At 29.0% G+C, this 21,677-nt stretch overlaps 1 protein-coding gene and 2 non-coding genes across 4 annotated transcripts in view; 2 read left to right on the forward strand and 1 right to left on the reverse strand.

Moving 5' to 3' along the window:
* Positions 1-21,677, forward strand: part of LOC112210774 (uncharacterized) — a 208,844-nt gene that overhangs the window by 20,038 nt on the left and 167,129 nt on the right. The window lies entirely within an intron of this gene.
* Positions 12,757-12,829, reverse strand: TRNAR-UCG (transfer RNA arginine (anticodon UCG)). The gene has a single exon. It is a non-coding gene; the product is annotated as a tRNA-Arg (tRNA).
* Positions 19,421-19,493, forward strand: TRNAR-UCG (transfer RNA arginine (anticodon UCG)). The gene has a single exon. It is a non-coding gene; the product is annotated as a tRNA-Arg (tRNA).

Raw genomic sequence — 21,677 nt, forward strand, 5'->3', positions numbered from 1 at the left:
TTTTATTGTTCAATTTTCCAATCCTATTGTTCTTATGTATTTTTTATAAAATAAAAACGAATTTAAATTTGGTTTAACAATGTATTAATAATTTTGAAAAACTGGTATATATATATAACTCTGATGAAGAGGTGAAATTCAGACCGAAACGTCAGGACGAATAAATAGTTTTTAGTTTATTTGCTAATCACACCCCCGACCATCTTCTTCAAAGGGCATTTCGATACTCTGTGGTATTGACACTCTTTTTCCCAGAGAAATATCTACTTGCAATACTATTATCGATTTTTCGGTGGTATCGGTATTTTTTGTCCGATACTGGTGATAAAATATCGATGTTTATTGTATCAAAATGACGTATGTGACTGAGAGGTTTTACTGGAGTAGGTTTTCAATATTTTATTTCTGTAAAAACGCTAGAAATATTGTTGAATCAGCAGTTAATATTAATTAGAGTCGAGTTTCAATGGCTTTTACTGCCTTGTAATATTATTCCAGCTCGTGACTGCCAAGAGCTCCTTTGTTAGTTTTTCCACAATTGCGATCTAGTATCCTCTTAATATAGATTGTATGTCATTCTAATTTAATTAAATTTTAGTTGTATCTAGTTCAATTCATCTTTTTATGTCCTCAGACCAGCAGTCCGTATTTTACACGTCGATTTATACTTCAATACTCTGATGATTTAGTTTAGGCCTTAAGGTTTTAGGGTTTGCTGCCCTTAAAAGGGATAATTTTTCTTTCTCTACCTTATGGCATCCCAAAATTCCTGAGAGGAGAGCTGAATGGAATAGCGATGCCATACATCCAGTGACCCCTAAACGTGGATAGGACTGGAGGGAGCTTAAAAAAAATAATAAAAAGGAAAGAAAGACGAAACCTCGACGAAGGAATGCAAGAGCAATCCTTGGCCATCGTAAATATCTGCTGGAAGAATAGCTGAGATTTTTGGGTCGGGTTTCTTCGCCTCGCGTTTGCTATATTCCTTCTAGTTCTACTCTCTTTCGGTTCTGATATTTATAAGCCATATAGGGTGACATGTTTGATCGCTGGGTGACATAAACGTATTGTTATCTTGTTTACAGTCTTTCAAAAAGGAATTCACAAGAAATATTTCTTCTCACATATTCCTAATGAAGATACGTGAAACATAATGGTTAAGTTAAGTGTTATTATGTTAATGGGTTTAACTTGAACTAACTTTTGCATAACTTGATTATTTCAATGTTAATTTTTTTTTCCTCTTGACCTCGGAGTTAAGAGTTAATTTTGAGTTAAACGCATTTCGGGACAGGTTTTGATCGGAACCCTTGACTTTTATAATTGAATTAACATTGTCTCATCTTCTTTAGAGCGCGGAATGTACTGCGTCTTTTTCGATGTAGAACAGGCTTTTGATCGAGTCAGGCACCAGGGACTGTTTTACAAACTCCGTAAATTCATATCTCCTACATACTTTCTCATTATTTGTTCCTTGCTCACTGACAGATTATTTAAAGTAAACAATGGTTCCTATTCATCCCTCTTCTTTCAGTCCGCTGGTGTTCCTCAGGGTAGTATCCTCGGTCCCATCCTCTACACAATCTATACAGCAGACATCCCAACCAATCCTAACACTATCCTCACCACGTATGCCGATGACACATGTGTGCTCGCTGTTAATAATAATCCTTTAATTGCATCCCAAACTCTTCAATCTCATACCACAGCCCTCGAAGAATGGTGTGGTAATTGGAGGATTAAAATAAATTCCAACAAATCCCATCAAATTACCTTTACCCTACGTCGTAAACCAACTGATTACCCTAAAGTATACTTCAATAATGTTGCCCTTACCCCTGTTGAACAGATCCGCTACCTTGGACTACATTTGGACAAACGACTAACCTGGAACACAAGACTGAAAAGACAGGAAACTGCACGTCGATTTCGACTATTCGACTGATTTACATGACAATTATAAGGCCAATATGGACTACGGCGTTGAGCTCTGGGGCTCCACTAAACCTTCGAATTCCTCTCGTATCCAATCCTTACAATCCAAAATCCTTCGTAAAATCCTAAATGCTCCATACTTTGTCACAAATAAAATCATCCACAAAGACCTTAATGTTCCATTTGTAACCGATCTACCCCGAACCAGATAGCAATCGTTCCATTACAAACTCCCTAACCATTCAAACCCATTAGTTTCTAATCTTACTTCCTCTTTTATTCCGAACAATTCTCCGAGGCGTCTGAAAAGAAGATGGCCTCGAGACCTTATATTGTAAAAATGTTTTTACAGTGCTACCATTGGGTAGTTTCTCTACATGCTTGTGGTACCATACCGTTATGATTTCCTCAAATTTACTTGATGTATTTACGTACAGTTGTAAATATCAATAAATAAAAATAAAAAAAAGTATTTTTTATACAATGAAAAGCATTTGGTACGATCGAGAATTTTTTATTCCTATCCTACACGACTAAAACAAATCGAATGATAAATAATAACCAATAAATACATGCAGAGCAAAGGCAGCATATTATAATATAAAAGTTCTCTAAAATTAAGTAATTTTTTTTTGTGGCTCCTAGAGCGCATTGACAAAAACCCTCAATAATCTAAAAAAATATTTTTCAACCTAGTCTAACAAAAAAAAAAAATTATTGTAATTGGCGATTCCAATACTACCTCTTATAAGTGATATTTGTACAATATATAGTGATTTCAGAACACTTTTACTTTCTTCCACGCAATTTTGTTTTGCTTGTAGCAGTCTCATTTATAATAAATTATAACTATTTATATTAATGAAATAAATAGAATCGACCTATTAATTCAGAAAACGTTTATTTATTAAGGGAGAAGGGATATACACTTCAAAAAGAAATCGAAAGGAGAACCTCATTAGAGCGGTAAACACATGCCCAATAATAAACCTTCAAGGATTTAGATTGGCTGAGCCTAACAGTTTGCTTTTGAGGTAATTATTTACTAAAAGGTGGGTATTTCTAAAAAAAAAAAACCTAAAAATAACATTGTTTAATTATTGTATAGTTAAAATATAATTGTATAAATAAAATAGTTTATTAGTTCAAAAAAACGCAATTATATCAAATATTGTTATTATGTATATAGAGAAATTGTCAAGTATCGTCGCTTATGCTGTGATACCTTCTGACAAAAAAAATAATGATTTAACTTATTTTATATATTTATTAAAATTAACAACTTTACTAACCAAAAAATATATAAATAAATGTGATGCGAATTATAATGGATTTATATGGAAAAAATAAAATAAAATAAAATCTACCCTTCATGCTAGTAACATATCTAATTTTTGTACTAAAAACATTTTTTTTTGAGAGAGAGAGAGAGAGAGAGAGAGAGAGAGAGAGAGAGAGAGAGAGCACTTTATTGAAAAAGTGCTGGCCAACTGTATTAGGTTGCTAAATACACAGCATACTTGAATCTAGTCAGACAAGTTCTTTAAAATTAGGCATGGTAAAGTAAATATGTAATATATAATAAGAATACATTTTGTTCTTTTATTTTTTCTTTCTATATATATTTAAAAATAAAATGTCCATTCATCATCAGGCACTTTGCTATATTCTCCTGTAGTAGTAAAAATCTAATATTTTTTAAGAAACTGCTGTTAATATTATTCATACTGTCTTCACTCAAGGCGATGGCTTGTGATCGATGTAAAGGATGAATTAAAATAAAAGAAAGTTATTATGGAAGAGTTGTTTACTTCACCTTATTGGGTATATGCATAACTCGTCCGGTAAATGAACCTAAGATATTAAGTTAAATGCCAAGTATTTAATCATAATGATGAGTTGTAAAATTGATTGTATATTTGATTGTATAAAATAATCAATTTGATTGGAATATTGTTACTGCTGTTATTTTTTTACCCATTTTAGACCCCTTCAAAATTCTTATCATTTATATCACAATTATTGTTGATAGTGGTTCCATAACTTTTTTTAGGAATTTCATTAACATTTTTGGGGTTTTCCGCTAAAGTTGATATTTCAGTGTTTCTTCCACCAACATTGACAATTATTGCTGTAAAATATTAATTAATGTCTTAAAAATTTGAAATTTTTTAGTCTTCCATTGTCCCAGTTGGCAGAAAACTCGGCACTTCCACAGTCACCTAGATTTAAAACCATGCACACCTCAACAGGAGACCTACATATTGAACAGGCCTGCTGGGTCACAATACAAGACAACGGCACAATTAGTGATCAATATTCCTAAAAGACCCCGAGGATAGAGATCACCTTGCGCATAGTACGTGATGCCATGTGCATTGAATCACTCGTACATGCCATAGCTGCGTCGGGTCTCAGTTGCAGTTGCATCATAGCCTCTTAGCTGCGTTCCTTTTTAGGTTCGCCGGCGCCGCCAGGCCAAACAGGGTCGGCCATTACTCTATTAGCAGTGGGGTGTCCCTAACACTGTTGCACTGTCACCTGTACTAACTGTATTTAAAGATTAGTTGATGTGATTCAATAGATATCTTATAATGTCAATAATTATGATTGCATAAATAAATACTATATATAAATATTCATATATAAATAAACAGAACTTTATTATACATTTGAAGCCCAATTTGTCTTATCTTTAACAAAAAATAAGATTATAAATTTATACCTTTGATTCACCGAAACTCCAAAACATATTTTACGATCATGAATCTAGAAATTCATCTAATTATTAAAATACTAATATATAAACAAAAATTATATATTCATATTTAAATTAAATTTGTAGAACAGATTCGTTATCTTGGACTACATTTGGACAAACGACTAACCTGGAATACTAGACAAACGGTCCAACTCATTACAAAAGACTGATCAACATGACAATAATAAGGCCCATCTGGACATACGGATTTGAGCTTTGGGGCTCCACTTAACCTTCGAATTCCTCTCGTATCCAATCCTTACAATCCAAAATCCTTCGTAAAATCCTCAATGCTCTTTATTTTACTAATAAAACCATCCATAAAGACCTAAATGTTCCTTATGTAACCGATCTAGCCCGAACCCGATATCATTCCTTCAATTATAAACCCCCTAACCACCCAAACCCACTAGTTTCTAATCTAGCTTCCTCTTTCATTCATGGCAATCCTGCGAGACGCCTGAAAAGAAGATGGCCTCGTGACCTTATATTGTAAAATGTTTTTAGAGTTCTACTACTGGGTAGTTTCTCTACATGATATCATGATACATCATATCATTATGTCATTATGATCAAATTTGCTTGTTGTATTTTTTATATAGTTGTCAATATCAATAAATAAATAAAAAGGTTAATTTTTTTACAACTCCTCCGTATCTCCAACGATGTATTTATTTAATTGATAACCACCAGTAATTATTTTTTGATACTACTGATACTGTTTTATCCAGATTTTGTCCACTATGTTGCGTACGGATAAGCAAACGTATTTTTGATAACGGGAGGTTCAATTAATTTTATCATAGTCCATTCTATATTTTCTCCTCACCATTCGTAAATTAAAGGTAGTGTATAAAGCTCTATCTTGCCTTGAATTTATATTACAAATTTCAAAAATAATTTTTTTTTTAAATTTAAATCAGTTGTTTATTAACCCGCGCTCATTTTGGTTGATTGAAGACTATGTTCTTTAGAACTGTAAGTATAATTTCGAAAATTCGTAATTTTAAATTTTAATCATCCCTCAAAAATTTCCTCAAGACTAAACGTTTTTAAGGTCTAAATCGCACTTCTACTTCCCTTCCAAATTTAGTTCGAGGGTTGAAAAGCCATAATTAAATTGGGTTAGTTGTTAGATAAGTTTCTTTTTGGGGTTTGAACTTTTCTCTGTTACCTCAACTTTTTATTTTGGCCGTATTTAAGATTTTGAGCACCTTAATAGCGCCTCACAAACGAGTTTTTATTTACTAACTCACTTGCAATTTTCCTTACGTTTTTTCAACAAAAATAAGGGAAAACTGATTTGGACTGATCTAGTAGTGTGATTTATCAGACGTTTTTATTTTAAAAAAATATTAAATACGAGTATTTTTATTGCCATTTTAAATAGTTTCTAAATTCAACATCATACTCCTTCCATTTGAACGCTATAATTACAGTCTTAACTTTTGTTAATATAATTAGGTGTAGTTAAATTGCTATTCCTTATTTAAATTTCTTTATTTAATGATTCGTATAGAAGGTTTCGTGGCTATCACACCATCATGAAGTATTTGTTATATTGACATGTTGCAGCATAATTCGAAGATTGTGAAAGAATTAACTATTAATATTATTCATACGGTCTTCACTCAAAAATATATTTACATCTTCTGAATGTTATAGGTTCTTACTGGATGAGTTTTCATTAATACAATTAGATTTCGTGAAATTACTCTTCCGTATATAAATTTCTTTATTGAATGATCGATAAAAAACTTTTCACTACATTTAATTATATTTATAAAAACCCATCCATTAAGAACCCATAAAATTAATAACTATTATTATTATTTTATATGTTTATTTCGATTTCAAATAGATTTCCAACCCACAAAAATCCTGAGTCCACATGGACGGTGTAGTGTTGTGTAACATTCTTTCTTTGTTCTTCGTGAATATTAGAAACTCTGCATTACCTCCTTCTAGCATTTCTGGAAATATTCATTTTCAAAAGGCAATTAACATTTTAAATAATTGAGGACCGTTAGCAAGTACCTTTCTCCAAGAGTGGAATGGAAGGGCCCGCGCCTGGAAACCGGTTTACTGGAGGCAAAGCCACTTTATCCACGTACGGTAACAATCTGATTTCAGCCCTATGTCCCAATACGAAGCTAATCGCTCATGAACTTAGAGAACCTGTAGTTTATATTTTATATTAATTTTGATATTTGAACATTTATTTAGGGAGAAAAGTCATTTGGAGTCCTTTCCTGATTTGGAGAAAAGTCAATGAAAGGAAAAATGAAAGATTTGAGAGTTATGATATTTGATTTTGATTTTTGATAATTGATTTTGATCCACAGTATATTTCATATTTTTGAGACTTAGAACTGAGAAGCAGCGCGGAAAGGCATTTCAATATGAAGTTTTTAATGACTTAATAAGAAAGAAAACTGAAAGCAGTTTTTTATTTTTTTAAATAGTTTTTAATTTTTTTTTATTTTAGAGCATTACATATTAACGACAAATTAATGTTTTAGTGATTATGAATTATTAAAATTGAAATATACTCGTTTTTTTTTGTTTGGTTAGATTTCTTTGTATCTATGTATACAAGCAATGTTGTAATGTGAAGCTTTCAACAACATTGTGGAGCCTATTTAAACATAACTTCTTATTTAAAAAAAAAATAAAATAAAAGATTTCTAGAGTTCAGTTAGAAAAAAACAAAAACAGAAATGAAATATACTGTTTTAGGCTTTTTAACGTTTCGGCTTGAATATTATGTCTATAGGATAAAGGATCCCTGGTTAGGAATCAGAAAAATTAAAATAAATCGATATCCAATCCGGGATTTAAAATCGATATCATTTCATGTTCTGTACCTCTGAAAACATATAACGGGATCTTAATATATTTGAATCCAAAAAGTCAAAATAAATTTATACTAAAGCGCAGGTAAAAAGGGTAAATAAAATGGGACAGTGATAAATTAGAAATAAGAAATTTTAAAATAAATCGAAATACCATATAATGCAAATAAAACTTCTATATTAAAAGTTCAATGAAGAATTTTCAGTGGTACAGTACATTGTAAGAAGTACTGTAACCAGATCAACGGTTGTGCAAGGAGGTGATTTGGTCAGAACCACTAAATTTTTCCCAATTAAGGATATCCACTTTATCAGGCGGGAGGGCTCCTGGTCCCATAGGGTTGACTCATGGCTACAGTAACAGAATAAATAATCTTTCATAGCCTGGTTGGAACCCGAACCCTTGGAGTTATTAGCACATTGCCTTACGACTGAGCCACACCGCTCCCCTTATTATTTATATAATTATTGATTTATACCATTTTTATTATTTGATCTGTCAACAAAAACTCATTAAAAAAAAAATATTACATTTTACAAAACTTCAGCAGAATAGCGTAATGTTAGTGACATTAATGTTATTATTATTTAGCATAACTTGTAATTATCCCTTCAGGTTAAACTAATATCTCAACTGTTGCAGGTCCCACAACCGATGGAGTGAAAACTCATTTTCGGTTTTCTCAATGGTCGTACTTTCCCCCTACTTTCTATCCTAATCCTCACCGCAACTGAGACTCCTCCATAGGCTGATAGCTCCGTAGCTACCGAACAGGGTCGTCGGGATCAATTCATCAATAAATATTATTGAGAGAAAGTGCCTCATGTGGAAATTACTATATAGCTATAATAGGAGAGTGTTTTCTCTATCCTCAATGAACATCCTGTTCATGGCTTCGGTTATACATTAAATAAATTAAAGCATTTATGTTAAGATACCATTGTTTGGATAAAATAAATTGTTTCAAATTAAGTCTCAAACTCTATTTATTAATAATTTAACTGTCCAAATAATAGTGTGTGATAGTGAGTGATTATAGTGTTAAGTTAATCTGTAATTAAAAGTTTTAAATCCAAATAAAAAAGTGACAAAATAGATTATTTTAACTAAAAACAAATAGACCTGCCAAGAATATCCCGCAAAAAATTTTAATAGTTGGATGTGAGGTGTGAATTTATAGTTAAGATTGTCCTTATTTATAGTTTTATAGTCCTTATTTATAGTAATTTATAGATAACAGTCAAGTTGGCCGAAGCTATGGACAGATTGAGTATTATTAAATATTATTTTAAGTATTATGTTTGAGACTTACTTTGATACAATTTATGTTATTTAAACAATAAAACCTAAGCCTCTTTATTTCATATTCTCCTCTGGAAAATTTTTTAGCAAATACAAATATCAGTATAAAGGAATTCTTTATTTTTAATGTCTAAATCTAGTCTTTTTTTTCTTTTTTTAGCAAATACAAATATCAATATAAAGGAATTCTTTATTTTTGAGGTCTAAATCTAGTCTTTTTTTTTTTAGCAAATACAAATATCAGTATAAAGGAATTCTTTATTTTTAATGTCTAAATCTAGTCTTTTTTTTTCTACGAACTCTTCATTAAAATAAAAATTAGTACTCCATACATATATAATATATAAATGTATTATATATATTTTACTGTGTCTTCTCACTTTGATTGCCTTGCGGCATTATAAGGTACTGATATGAGTCCAGCTAAGGTGGAATAGTCTAGCTATAGCCTATGGCTACGCTATGGAATTAATGGATTAGAATAAAACTAGGAACAAGCAAAACTAGTCTCTTTTTTTTCTTCGTACCTTCCTGACGAAATAGGTTATTGAATACATACATATAAGTAGTTGTATGTATATCTGGTCGTTAGTAATTCCTTCGATTGCCTTGTGGCATTTTAAGGTGATGTACAGAGTCCAATGAAGGTGGTGTTGTGGTGGCTTCAAAACATGTCACTATCTCACAAGAGGAGACATAACACAAAAGACCATCCTCCCGGCCGCACCCACCCCACTAAAATCCCCAAGGAGCGACAGTCCTAACTTTTGAAATATTTGCTTCGAACGGGAAGAGGAGACTTTAGATAATTTAATCGAGCAATATTCAAAAGGTGCCTGAAATTGAAAAACGCTTAAGTCCTCAAATTTTAACATTTTTTATTTATATTGAAATAACTCATGCATTGTTTACCCATATTAAAGGCAAGATACTCCAGGACATAATTAGTAATGTTAGACCGATATGGAATAATCTTTACCTTAAAAAAGTTTTAGTTGAAGAAAATTCAAAATCAAATTCAAATTATTCATCTAATGCATTTTATCATCTTATGATTTAAATTAGAAAAAAGTAACTTATGTTTTATCGTGACCCACGAATTATGACCCGTGACTTTGTCTCTTGTTGCGCAAGTAGTCGCAAGTTCTTTCCTGGAGGTTTACTCCGGAAGTGGCGGGTCATCTGGTAAAGGTGGTCAGTGATCTGATCGTTACGGTGCATAGCCAATGAGGTTTCTACTTCCGTTATGACCAACAGTTTTGTCTACAATTGTATGCTTTACTTGTTTAAAAGAATGTATCTTATGAATTTAAGTTTCCTTTAGGTTTAAGGCAGGGCGGTTCTCTTTCTCCTGTCTTATTTAATTCAGCACCGGAATGTTATTAGAAAGATGATGCATACCGAAAAGAGTTTACCTTTATGTGGTAAAATTGTCGTGCTTCGGTATGATGGTGATTAGGTATTATTAGGGTGAGAACGAGGAAACTATTGAACTAAATACTACTGCGTTGATTGAACTTAGTAAGGAAATTGATATGGTTATTAGCAGAAATGGCAACACTTTTGGAGATATGGATATAGTAGGAAATGAAATTTAACTGGTTGAGAGGTTTGCGTATTTAGGGTCAACAGTAAGTAAAGAAAAGCGAAATTGCTGAGGAAATAAATCCGAGGGGTAGACCGAAACGTAGGTAGGAGGATTACGTCAAGACTGAGCTAGGTTAGCTAAGTCATTATTATTATTATTTTATGAATAGACACATTTTTATGACGATACACCAACATAAAATACCAAAGAGAAATGGGTTATTATGGGTATAATAACCCATTTATCTTTATTATAGGTATATATTATAGCATATATTATGCCTAAATATATTGGGTCGCTGTATGAAGTAACATACTTATCAATCAATTATTAGATATAATGTTAGTACATTTTTATCTTATTTATTTTCTTGTTTTCCCTTCATTATACCTAAATATCCCAACACAGTACATCCTAAGTGAACTCGTTTTACAACTAGAAATTATATCGTTGTATTTATTTTCCCACTGCGTCTTGTTTTATCTCTCATTGATCCAATATATCTCTCTTTTAATTAACTACCAAAACTGAGCTGATTATAAAAGCTGTAATAAAATTTAATAACTAATAAATGGTCTAAATATTTTTTTAGGCACATATACAGAAATAAGAAATATAGTATAAAACTAAATAAAAAGAGATAAAAATAAAAATAAATAACCAATAAATACAAATACATCATTTTTAAAAGATAAAAAATACAATAATAATTATATAGCAACTTCAATAATACTTTTGAAAATACTCAATATTGATAATATAATAACATATATAAAATCATGTTCAATAATGTTGGTTAAGCAGGTAACAGTTATTTGGCATTAAATATGCCAAAATACTGTTCTGTTTATGGTCATAAATTAGATGATTGAATGCATTGTATGTATAACAGAATTTAGAGAATAAGCAAAGCTTTCATAAACAATAGGAACACTATTAATTTTAACAATATAATAATATAATAACAATATCGAACATTTCAGGCTCGAAGGAACCTTTGTAATTATTAACATTATTTGTAGGTGAAAAGTAATTTATTTGCTTATTTCGATTCCTGTTGGTATTTGTAACTTCTCAGAAATTTACATGTTACATGTTATTTTGTTTTAAATTCTTCAATATTTTTATGAATTTTATTTGAATAAGAAATTTATATTTAAAATACTAAAAACTATTGACTATTAAAATATATCTTTACCGTAAAATGTTGCTTATAAAAAGAAAGATATTTTTTAGTCAAACAAAATTAACAGTAAAAAAGTAAAAAGTTACATTTATATTCTAAATCTATTTATGTACACTATCGGTGTATAAACTAACATCAAGAGGGAAATATGAATTTAAAACATCCAGAAAATAAGTTAGGTTTGTGCATATTTGGTGCAATTGCATAAATAGGGAATTTTCTCTGGTTTTTTTTTTTGTTAGTAAAGATATAAATATATGCTGTTTACTTCATATTGCACTTATCCCGGCTTACCTTATCTATATAAATGAAACATAAAAATTGTCAAAAACTAGATAATTATGTTTATTATATAAATAGATTTATGAATAATTGTTATAATTTTCGTTTTTCTTATACACTTGACAAAAAATATTTCCCGTACTGGAATAAAATATGAAAGATATGTACAACTCTGTATTGTATTTTTTTTAATATGTGTTTTGAAACACTTTCTTAATATAACAATATTTTCATGCAAGTAATCGAATGAATTTGGATTATAATGCTAGATTAATATAGATATATACTAGAATATATCGCCCTTTTAAGATAATAATTATAGTCAACAGAATTTATGTTATGCAGGATAGATTAAAACTAAAAACACTTATCTTGGTAGAGATGAAAATTCATTTTTAATGTAATTTTTCATCAAATGTTATAGAACCCTTTTGTTTGAAATGCTGTTCTTGGTTGTAAATATAACAAATTTATTAAATATAAAATGTACTCACATAATAAATATTCTTTAGATAATTAATACGCTAAATTGATAACAATATTTTAAAAGAATAATTGTGCTTTAAAAACACAATTAAATTATTTTATGTTTAGTAATCAATGAAGATTTCTGCATTCGATTAATTATTACTTTATTTATTAAAAAAAAAAGTTTATATAGTTTTTTAAAATAATTACTATCGATTCCGCAAGTAATTTTTTCTAATACAACTTATCTAATACATGGTTGAACAAGCATTGCATAAGTAATTAAAACAATGAAATTGAGTTCTAATTGTAGTAATTAGTATTATTTTCTTTAAAAGCTTTATTTTTATATAAAACTGAAGGAAAAAAATAACTAAACGACCGTGACAGGACTCGAACCTGCAATCTTCGGATCCGAAGTCCGACGCCTTATCCATTAGGCCACACGGTCCATGTACATCATAAAGTCACCAGGTGGGGGTCAGTCACATAAATTTAAATTTAATTTAAATGTACTAAATATTACTTATGTCATTGTTCCATAAGCCCTCATTATGCAAGACATATTGGTGCAGTTTTGAGCAGACATTATGTATATTTTCAAAAAGTAGATTTAGTCTACTTAGGTAAAATTACACTTATTTTAAGAAAATTGCTTAGTATAGTTTCCATTTCAAAGCAATGATTGTTATTTACTTAACTTCATTTTGTAAACTATTAAAGAGTGCAGTAGAAAAACGATCAAAATTCACTTTCAATTTGAGCTGTCATTCTCGTTTATTTGATATTATTAAAATATTTTTATACAACTATTTATGTTTATATAAAACGAACAGATCCCGAATGAAGTTAAAATGGGTTGGTTATTTACCATAACTTCAATTATGAGTTTACGTTCAAGCCAATCTCAGGTATAAAATCTTCAACGGCCCACAGTTACTGCATTACAATACATAACTCTTAAAATGAAAATAAAATTAATAATTAAAATTGAAAAGTATGTATTCATATGTTATGAACAGTTTGATATGAACATAATTTAGGATTATACTTACATTTTATATGTTTATGTAATGAATGTATGACCGATATGGCACTTGGTAATTGTAAGATATAATCAGGCATAAAGAGGAAATTATGTGCAGTTTTTATAGTCTAATATCACTAAAAATTTTAATGAATAACTCTATTTCTATTTTCATGATTATGTATTTTAATAGAATAGTTGTGAGTCTTTTCATAATTTGTACATGAGAATCGGAAGAGTAGAAGAAATATGTTACAATTGTATATTTTAAAGATGATTTGTTTTAAGTTAGTATAAAACTGCTTACTCCGTTGATGCCAAAAAAATTCTCCGATGAATTTAAAAAGGGGTCAAATTTCACTTATTTTCTCTCCATCAGTGCCTTTTTCAAAGATAATGTGCTCTGAAACATGAAATTATGCACCTTCTAGATGGAAATCAATGTACGTAGCATTCTTCAATGCCGCATGCTACTTGCTTTGTTTCCTCAATGAAATCGTACCGTTAGTTGTCAAAAAGCTACATAAAGCTGAACGTATTATTAGAGCGAATTCAAAAAATATGGTGTACTTCTTCTGAAGCCTGAAATTCCTTAAGCTTTAAAAGGCCTTAAGGTTGGATACAAACCTTCCTCAATTACTTTATTTTTTAAAACAAATTGGTTTTCGAAATAATCACGTCCATCATTGTGTGTGTGCAGTTAGCTTTTATTGTTGAATGCTGTACTACGCACACTTCTTTGACGACCATAATGTCTATGTAATCAAACCCTAAAAATTCTCCAATACTTTCGGAAACAATACAGTCCTTCATTTTATTAAAACATACAATATGAATGGCCTAAAAAAATCAACAAGCTTTTCTGAGATAAGTGTTGATAGTACAGAAACCTAAAATCACGCAACATTTACGGCCTATACAATTCGATATTTAATTACTGTTATCGAAGGATGGGGCTCGAGTATATATAATCGATATAATCCCTATCGATAAGGCTTAGAAATTGGTCCCATTTCTCTCGAGATAAACGCCTATCTCTCGTCAAATAATTACGTACCTCTCTAAACATTTGCCATTCGTCATCATGCAAAAACGGGTTAAAGACCTCTTTTGAAATCTTTTCGAACCGGATATTGGTCTCGCTCTGCTGTAAGTACCTGAATTACAACATCCACGAATAAATATTTAATTATTAAAATAATTGAGGAGCTTTTATGAGAAGTTAATAAACACACTTTCGAAAAGTAAAAAGATTTTTTTACAATTTATAATAATACAACTAAAACTTATTCAGTTTATTTTAAACATTACATGTCCCTCTCAAATTTTTATTATCAGCAACATTTTGAATAAAAAAATTAACTTATCTATATGAGATGCAACCATATTGATTTTTTAATAATAATTTTCCAAAAGTGGATGTAGAAGACTCCTCAATTCAAATCTAGTCAACGCCATTAAATTAAATTTTTAAATTAGTCATAAGAAAGAATATATGTACATGTAAAAAATACGGGTGGGTATTTTTAAAAAAATCAAGGTTTTTTTTTTCTTGAATGAGTTATATATTGTTTCCGTCAATGTATAACTCATCAAATCGTTTAGGTGGTTTCACGTTCTAGTCATTACTTCCTTTTGTTTTTCTTTATTAATTATTTTTATTTCTTTTATTATTGTTATTTTTACCAGATAGAAAAATAATATTTAGAATAAAAATTATCTGTGAAACCCATTATGAATTGTTGTGATACCAGTACTTATATATTATATTTTATCTTAAATTCTGTAATAACAACTAATTTAATTTTTACCATAATTCTAACTCTAAAAGAAAAAAAAATATCGAAGAAGTTTTAGAATTGAGTTATGAATGTGATAACACCATGCAAGGAGGATCGGCTGCAATTCAAATTAACCAATGCCAAGATAACGTTATCAGCTTTTCTTTTTTAGTTCTAAGAACGCATTCAGCTCATAAATTTGTAACGATTTTTTTTTTTTATATGCGGTTACTAATATACAACCAGTTACAAGGAATTGGTTAGTTATTGAGTATTATTTCAGATTAAGTTCACAGAACTGAAAAAAATATATACAATATTTATATTAGTTGTATGTTTATAAATATTTATAAAAAAAAAATTAAATCTGTACCAATACAACCCATGAACGGTAAGGGGTGCAAAACTTTTCAAGGAAGTTCTTTTACTAAACTAACAGTTGTGCAAGAAGGTAATTTGGTCGGAATCATGCTCGAACTCCAGATTTTAACCAAATTACTTTGGTAGTACCTAAGTACCCACTTTATGAGGCTGGGTGAACCCTGGAGGGCTCCCTAACCAAAAATAATAATTACCTATGTATTCATTTTGTTTTCCACTTCTTATATTCCATCACTTCATTTTATTAATTCCATTATGTAAAATTATTCACTTTATGTCATTCTGTTTACATTTTATTTTTTATTTTCTATACTTATTGGTTGTTATCTTGTTCTGTTCTTAGCCCTGATGAAGGCTAAAAAGTCTGGCCGAAACGTTGGCACAATTAAATAAGTTACATCAAATTATTTGTGTTTTATTTTGACCGCATCACCAACCATCTTCTCCATGTACAAGTCATCCACGGTGAACTATCTCTCATAATTAATAGTTAAAAGTAATAATCACACGCCACAGCCGGATTCGAAGCCGGGTCCTTGGAATCCTTCATTACCTTGCCAATTATTATTATGCATACAATTTTTACAAGGAAATTACGGTGATCTCGATGATTACACACTATAAAAAAAATTATAGATTATTTTTTTATAATTTATCCTCTAAATTCCACTTTTACAGGTTCTTAGATGTATTCTAATTTTATAAGAGAAATATTGGACTATATTTCTATTGAAATATAAATAATCCAATAAAATATTGGAGACTTTATTGAAATTTACAACCGTACATAATGATACATCCAGTAAATTTGATCGTAGTTTATAATGGAGTGATACAAGCGTGTAGAGAAACTGCCCATTGGTAGCATTCCAATGACGTTCTACATAAGCATGTCTCGTGGCCATCTTCTTTTCAGGTGCCTCGTAGGATTTTTAGGAATGGAAGGGGAAGCAAGGTTAGAATCTAGAGTTTAAAATGAAAGGAATGATATCTAGTTCGGGCTTGATCGGTTACATAAGGAAGATTAAGGTCTTTATGGATGATTTTATTTGTGACAAAGTAAGGAGCATTGAGGATTTTAGGAAGAATTTTCAATTGTAATGATTGGATACGACAGAAATTCGAAAGTTTAGTGAAGCCCCAAAGCTCAATTCCGTATGTCCAGATTGGCTTTGTTACAGTTGTGTTGAACAGTCTTTTGTAATAGATTGAAAGTTTAGACCGTTTGTCTAGTAAGTGCTTTATTATTCGCAATAGACGGGCAAATTCCTGTCTTTTCAGTTTTGTGTGAGGATTCCAGGTTAGTTGTTTGTCCAGTCGCAGCCCAATAGCAGATCTACAGGGGTAAGAGCAACATTATTAAAGGATACTGTAGGGCAGTAAATCGGCATACGACGAAGGGTGAAAAGGTAGAGTGATTTGGTGGGATTTGTTAGGATTTATTTAATCCTCTTATTATGACACCATTCTTCAAAGGCATTGATTGATATGGGATTGGAGAGTTTGGGATGAAATTAAAGGATTATCATTAACTGCGAGCACACATGTGTCATCGACATACGTGGTGAGGATAGTGTTAGGATTGGTTGGGATGTCAGCTGAACAATTTAAAGACAAAATTAATCGTTTTGGAAAAAAAAAATTCAGTGTTTAGAGAAATATGTTTTAAGAACTATTTAACGTATTGAGTTGACTCAGGTTTTAAATTTTAATAAATTTATTACAGTATGAATAACCTTTCTCTGATGCATAACATGGAAGGTATTGATCAAAATATGAAAATAGGACCCAAACGTCGAAATATTTTCTTGCAAATTTATTTTTATATTACTGGTTCATGTCTAAAGAATATGAAAAAAATGTTTCATAGACTTCTTGATATATTGGAAAGTCACCGGTTATTACGTTTGCTTCGTATCATCGTATTAAGGCAAATAAGAAAATAAAATCATTAAACATAAATTAAAATACATAGTTGCTAATATTTTATCATATTAAAAACAAAATTATCAGTATCAATTTATTTTTTATTTGTGATATGCATTAGCTGGTATCGAGATTTCTGAAATTGAAAAAAAAAATTATAGTTATGTAATCATAATCATTAATTATCAAAATAAATAAAACGATAAAAACAAATCGCGTACTATAAATAATAAAAGCCTAACTATAATGGATCACGATATGAGCCTTAATAGTCTCGTAAATTATCAATATTGCCAGCGCTATCTCAAGTTGTCACGCAATGGGATACATGAATGGGATCTGACCTCTAAACGTTTTGATTGTTCTCCAATCAGTATAATGAGGCTAATAAATTTTAATAGCTTATTTACTAAATAGTCATCCATCAATTGATTAAGACTGTGTGAGATGAAAATTTAATTTAAGAAATAAACTTTATTTTCAATTATTTGTTCTCTAGTAGTTAGATCGTCAATGTTTCTTAATAATTATGGGTAAGCTGAAATTATCAAAATAATTAGGGATGCATAAATTTTGATTAATACTAAACTGCATTTATTTAAAAATTAATGAATTAATCAGTGGTTCAAATTATCCTGCTGAAAGAGAATAATTTTTTTTATTGTTGCCTTATTTATTATAAGAACTTCATTTAAATGAAGGGAATTTGTTGATGAAGCTCATAAATAAAATGTTTATAATTAACATCTTTTGTATTATATATTTGCCGTTGAATTATATATATTTTTAAGGAATGAATATATGGTCAATAATGAAGTATTTCCTGTTTTTTACTTTTAAAATAATTTAATACATTATAATACAATTAAAAGTAAATAACATAAAAAAAAAATGTATTATATTAATAAGGGATATTATAAAAATACTTCCTAAATCAAAATGAACGAAAGGGAAGATAGGTGTTAACTAGTATTTACTAGATTTACTATTTATTTAGACATTTATATATTTTCAAAGTGGACAAAAATATTTTCTTCCAACACCTAATATTATCAAAAACCCAACACAAATTTGTTTCCTGTATTTTCGCTAATATTAGTCTGATTGTGACCTTTTTTTTTTTGAGTGATTTATTTCAATATATAATTTAATTATTTTTCCAAATTTGCTGGTTCGAGTGTGACCAGAGATTTATAATTTTTTTAATTATTCAAAACAATAATAGAAAGTGGATGGGATTCAATATGAACCTGAGCAAAATACGTTTAAAAATAAGAATACCAAGTCCAATAAGTTGTATCTTTGCTAATCATGGTATCATTTCGATTATTGTTTATTTTATTTTTTTAAGTCATAAAGTGTGATTTTTTTTTAAATAACAATAACACGTAATTTTTAAATAAGATAAATTGCCATGCAATTTATGGTTTTTGAGTTATGTACAAATAAAATTTTCATTTCGCCATAACTTTCTTTATAACTATAATATATAATTAAAACACTATATTTTAAATTTTTAAGTGGACCAAACAGTATAATTTAGTTATGAAAAAAACTAATCATAAATAAAACACATTCTCAAAACGTTCATATTTATTTTTTCATTTGAAAAATAATTGATTAATTTTGTAAGAATGCATTTTTAGTTTTTCTTTTCTGCATTGAAATAATTTCGAGAGATAATGTTTTATTTTAAGTTTATATTTATGTTTAGATATCTTCTTAGGATGTAAATAATGCCATTGTTTGATACAAAAAAATTGTATACTTTTTTCTACAGGAATAATAGTATTAGGGTAGAAAACGCTATAAATTTTTATTTCATTAATTAATTGAATATTATTTAATTACACAAATACTAAAGGATAACTTAGTCATAAATTATGTAAATTCTACAATATGCCAACTTGCGACCTCGATTGAGCAAGACCGTGTGGCCTAATGGATAAGGCGTCGGACTTCGGATCCGAAGATTGCAGGTTCGAGTCCTGTCACGGTCGATTTCTTTTTTTATTTATTTTCTAATTATATTTAATTTAGGTTCATGTTGTATAATAAGTACTATTTATTGTAAGTTATATTTTCTCCATTATAATATATTATTATCTCTAGAATAATTGTAATTAATTTAATCTCTTGAACCTTTTCATGCAGATTTATTAACTTTCATACAAGTGTTTATATAATAAAGAATAGTTTCCTGTTTTTTTTAAAATTATTTAAGTGACTTTATTAGAATTTTACACACTCGGTAAACGTATTTAAACATTTACAATTTTTAGAAAGTTTCTATAAAACTGTTAAAGTCATACTAACTTCCAGTTTAATTATCTATTAATATTTTTGAACATTTAAAGAATGAAGTTAATAATAATAAAAGGTATCTTAAATGCTATTTATTTTCCACATTTAATAGTTACATTAAAGATTCATCAATAATTTAAGTTCATACAACCTTTTATAAATTCGTTATTAGCAGAAATTGTACTGAAAACTTGTTTTGCGTTAATATCCTTCAAATATTAAATACTTAAAACAATAAAACTTTGTGGTGTGGTAACATATTTATATAAGCACATTACACTGCCCTGATTATCAAGTTATCAGTATATACTAAAGCTGTTTTTGGAATTCAATCATTACTGTCATCAGAAAATTATCTATTTAGTTTAAATTTGTTGTAAGAGGGTAAATTCAATTTTTTTTTTATTTGAATGCTGTATATTATGCTCTGTAAAATGTTTACCGTATTAAAAAAGCAACTTGTCTTTTTCGGTTAGTAAGATACTTACTATATTCTTACTAAGCTGGGAGGTATAAATATTAGATGTATAAATCATAAAATTTCTATCCTTTTATAAAATAAAAATATATTCAGATATATTTATAAAGAAATTTAAAAAACTAATTTTTTTTTTTTTTAATATTTTTTTTTTTTTAGTACTGGTGTACAGTACCATATTCACGCACAGAGGACTAAAAGATAATCTCCTTATATAAGTTGAAAAAATAATTATGAGAATCTGAGGTAATTAACCTAAATATAATTAAATTTAAACAGTCTTCCTACAACTGAATAGAAGTAATAAAAAACGTTTATTGAAAAAAAAAAACATTAGAAATTACTGTATTTTTTGGTCATTAAATAAAACAAATTTAAATAAATATACCAACTACAACAAGTAAATATTTTTATTCGTGATTGAACTTCAACCGAGAGGATAATTATGCTTTTAATAAACGAAAAGGAGAATAAATAAGGCGATAAGTAATTACGGAGTTGTCTATCTATAGCAACTCTTTAAAATTATTAAAAAAAATTAATATAGTTTTATAAAGTTCTATTTTTATTGAAAATATTGATCTATAACACCTATTTGAAATAAACTGATTTGGATTTAATTTTTTAAATAAACTGAATAAGCTTTAGCTTAGGACCTTTTCTTTATGAAAAAGAATTATCATTTTAGAAGTGTATATAATAACTTTTGATAGAAAAGCTCTTAATTATATTTTCTTATGGCGATAATGTTCAGTTTATAGGTCGATCATATTACATATTAGGTAAATGGTATATAGTATGGTAAATTACTTCCTTAAAAATAAAATAAAATCTCAACTTTGTACGGGAAATTCTATACTAAAATAGTTTTAATTACAGGTAACTGTAAAGTAAAATTGTATAAATTTTATTTTCACTTTATTTTAAACATCTGGAAATGACTTGTGCAATTTAATAAATAAGACTTCTGAGGTTGATAAATTATTGCAAAAAGGTCAATAAATCTACGAACTATTGAGATTATGACATAGTTCACTGTTTCTGAACGGCTAACTCAAAATTGTTTAAATTTTCATTTAATTAATTATTTAAAAGTTTTCATTTTACTAATCTTCTTAAATAAACCTTTATGACGACGTTGCTATTGAATGAACCAACATATGGAATAAGGGACCATAAAATACGAGTATTTTTGTGAAATTCAGTTCTATAAGTATTCCCTACATAAAGTTAAGGTGCAGTACTTCACTATATCACTATTAGATAAAGATATAACCCGAGATTTATGCTGAGAAATGAAAAAGATCGATATAGTATTGTTCATACAATAGTACAAAATAAATTGTTAGTTGGATCTTCATAGCATATTATCTGTGTATATAAATATAAGACGTCATTACAA

Source organism: Halyomorpha halys, unplaced genomic scaffold, assembly GCF_000696795.3.
Source record: "Halyomorpha halys isolate HHAL.00 unplaced genomic scaffold, Hhal_1.1 Scaffold761.1, whole genome shotgun sequence".
Taxonomy (NCBI): Eukaryota; Metazoa; Arthropoda; class Insecta; order Hemiptera; family Pentatomidae; genus Halyomorpha; species Halyomorpha halys.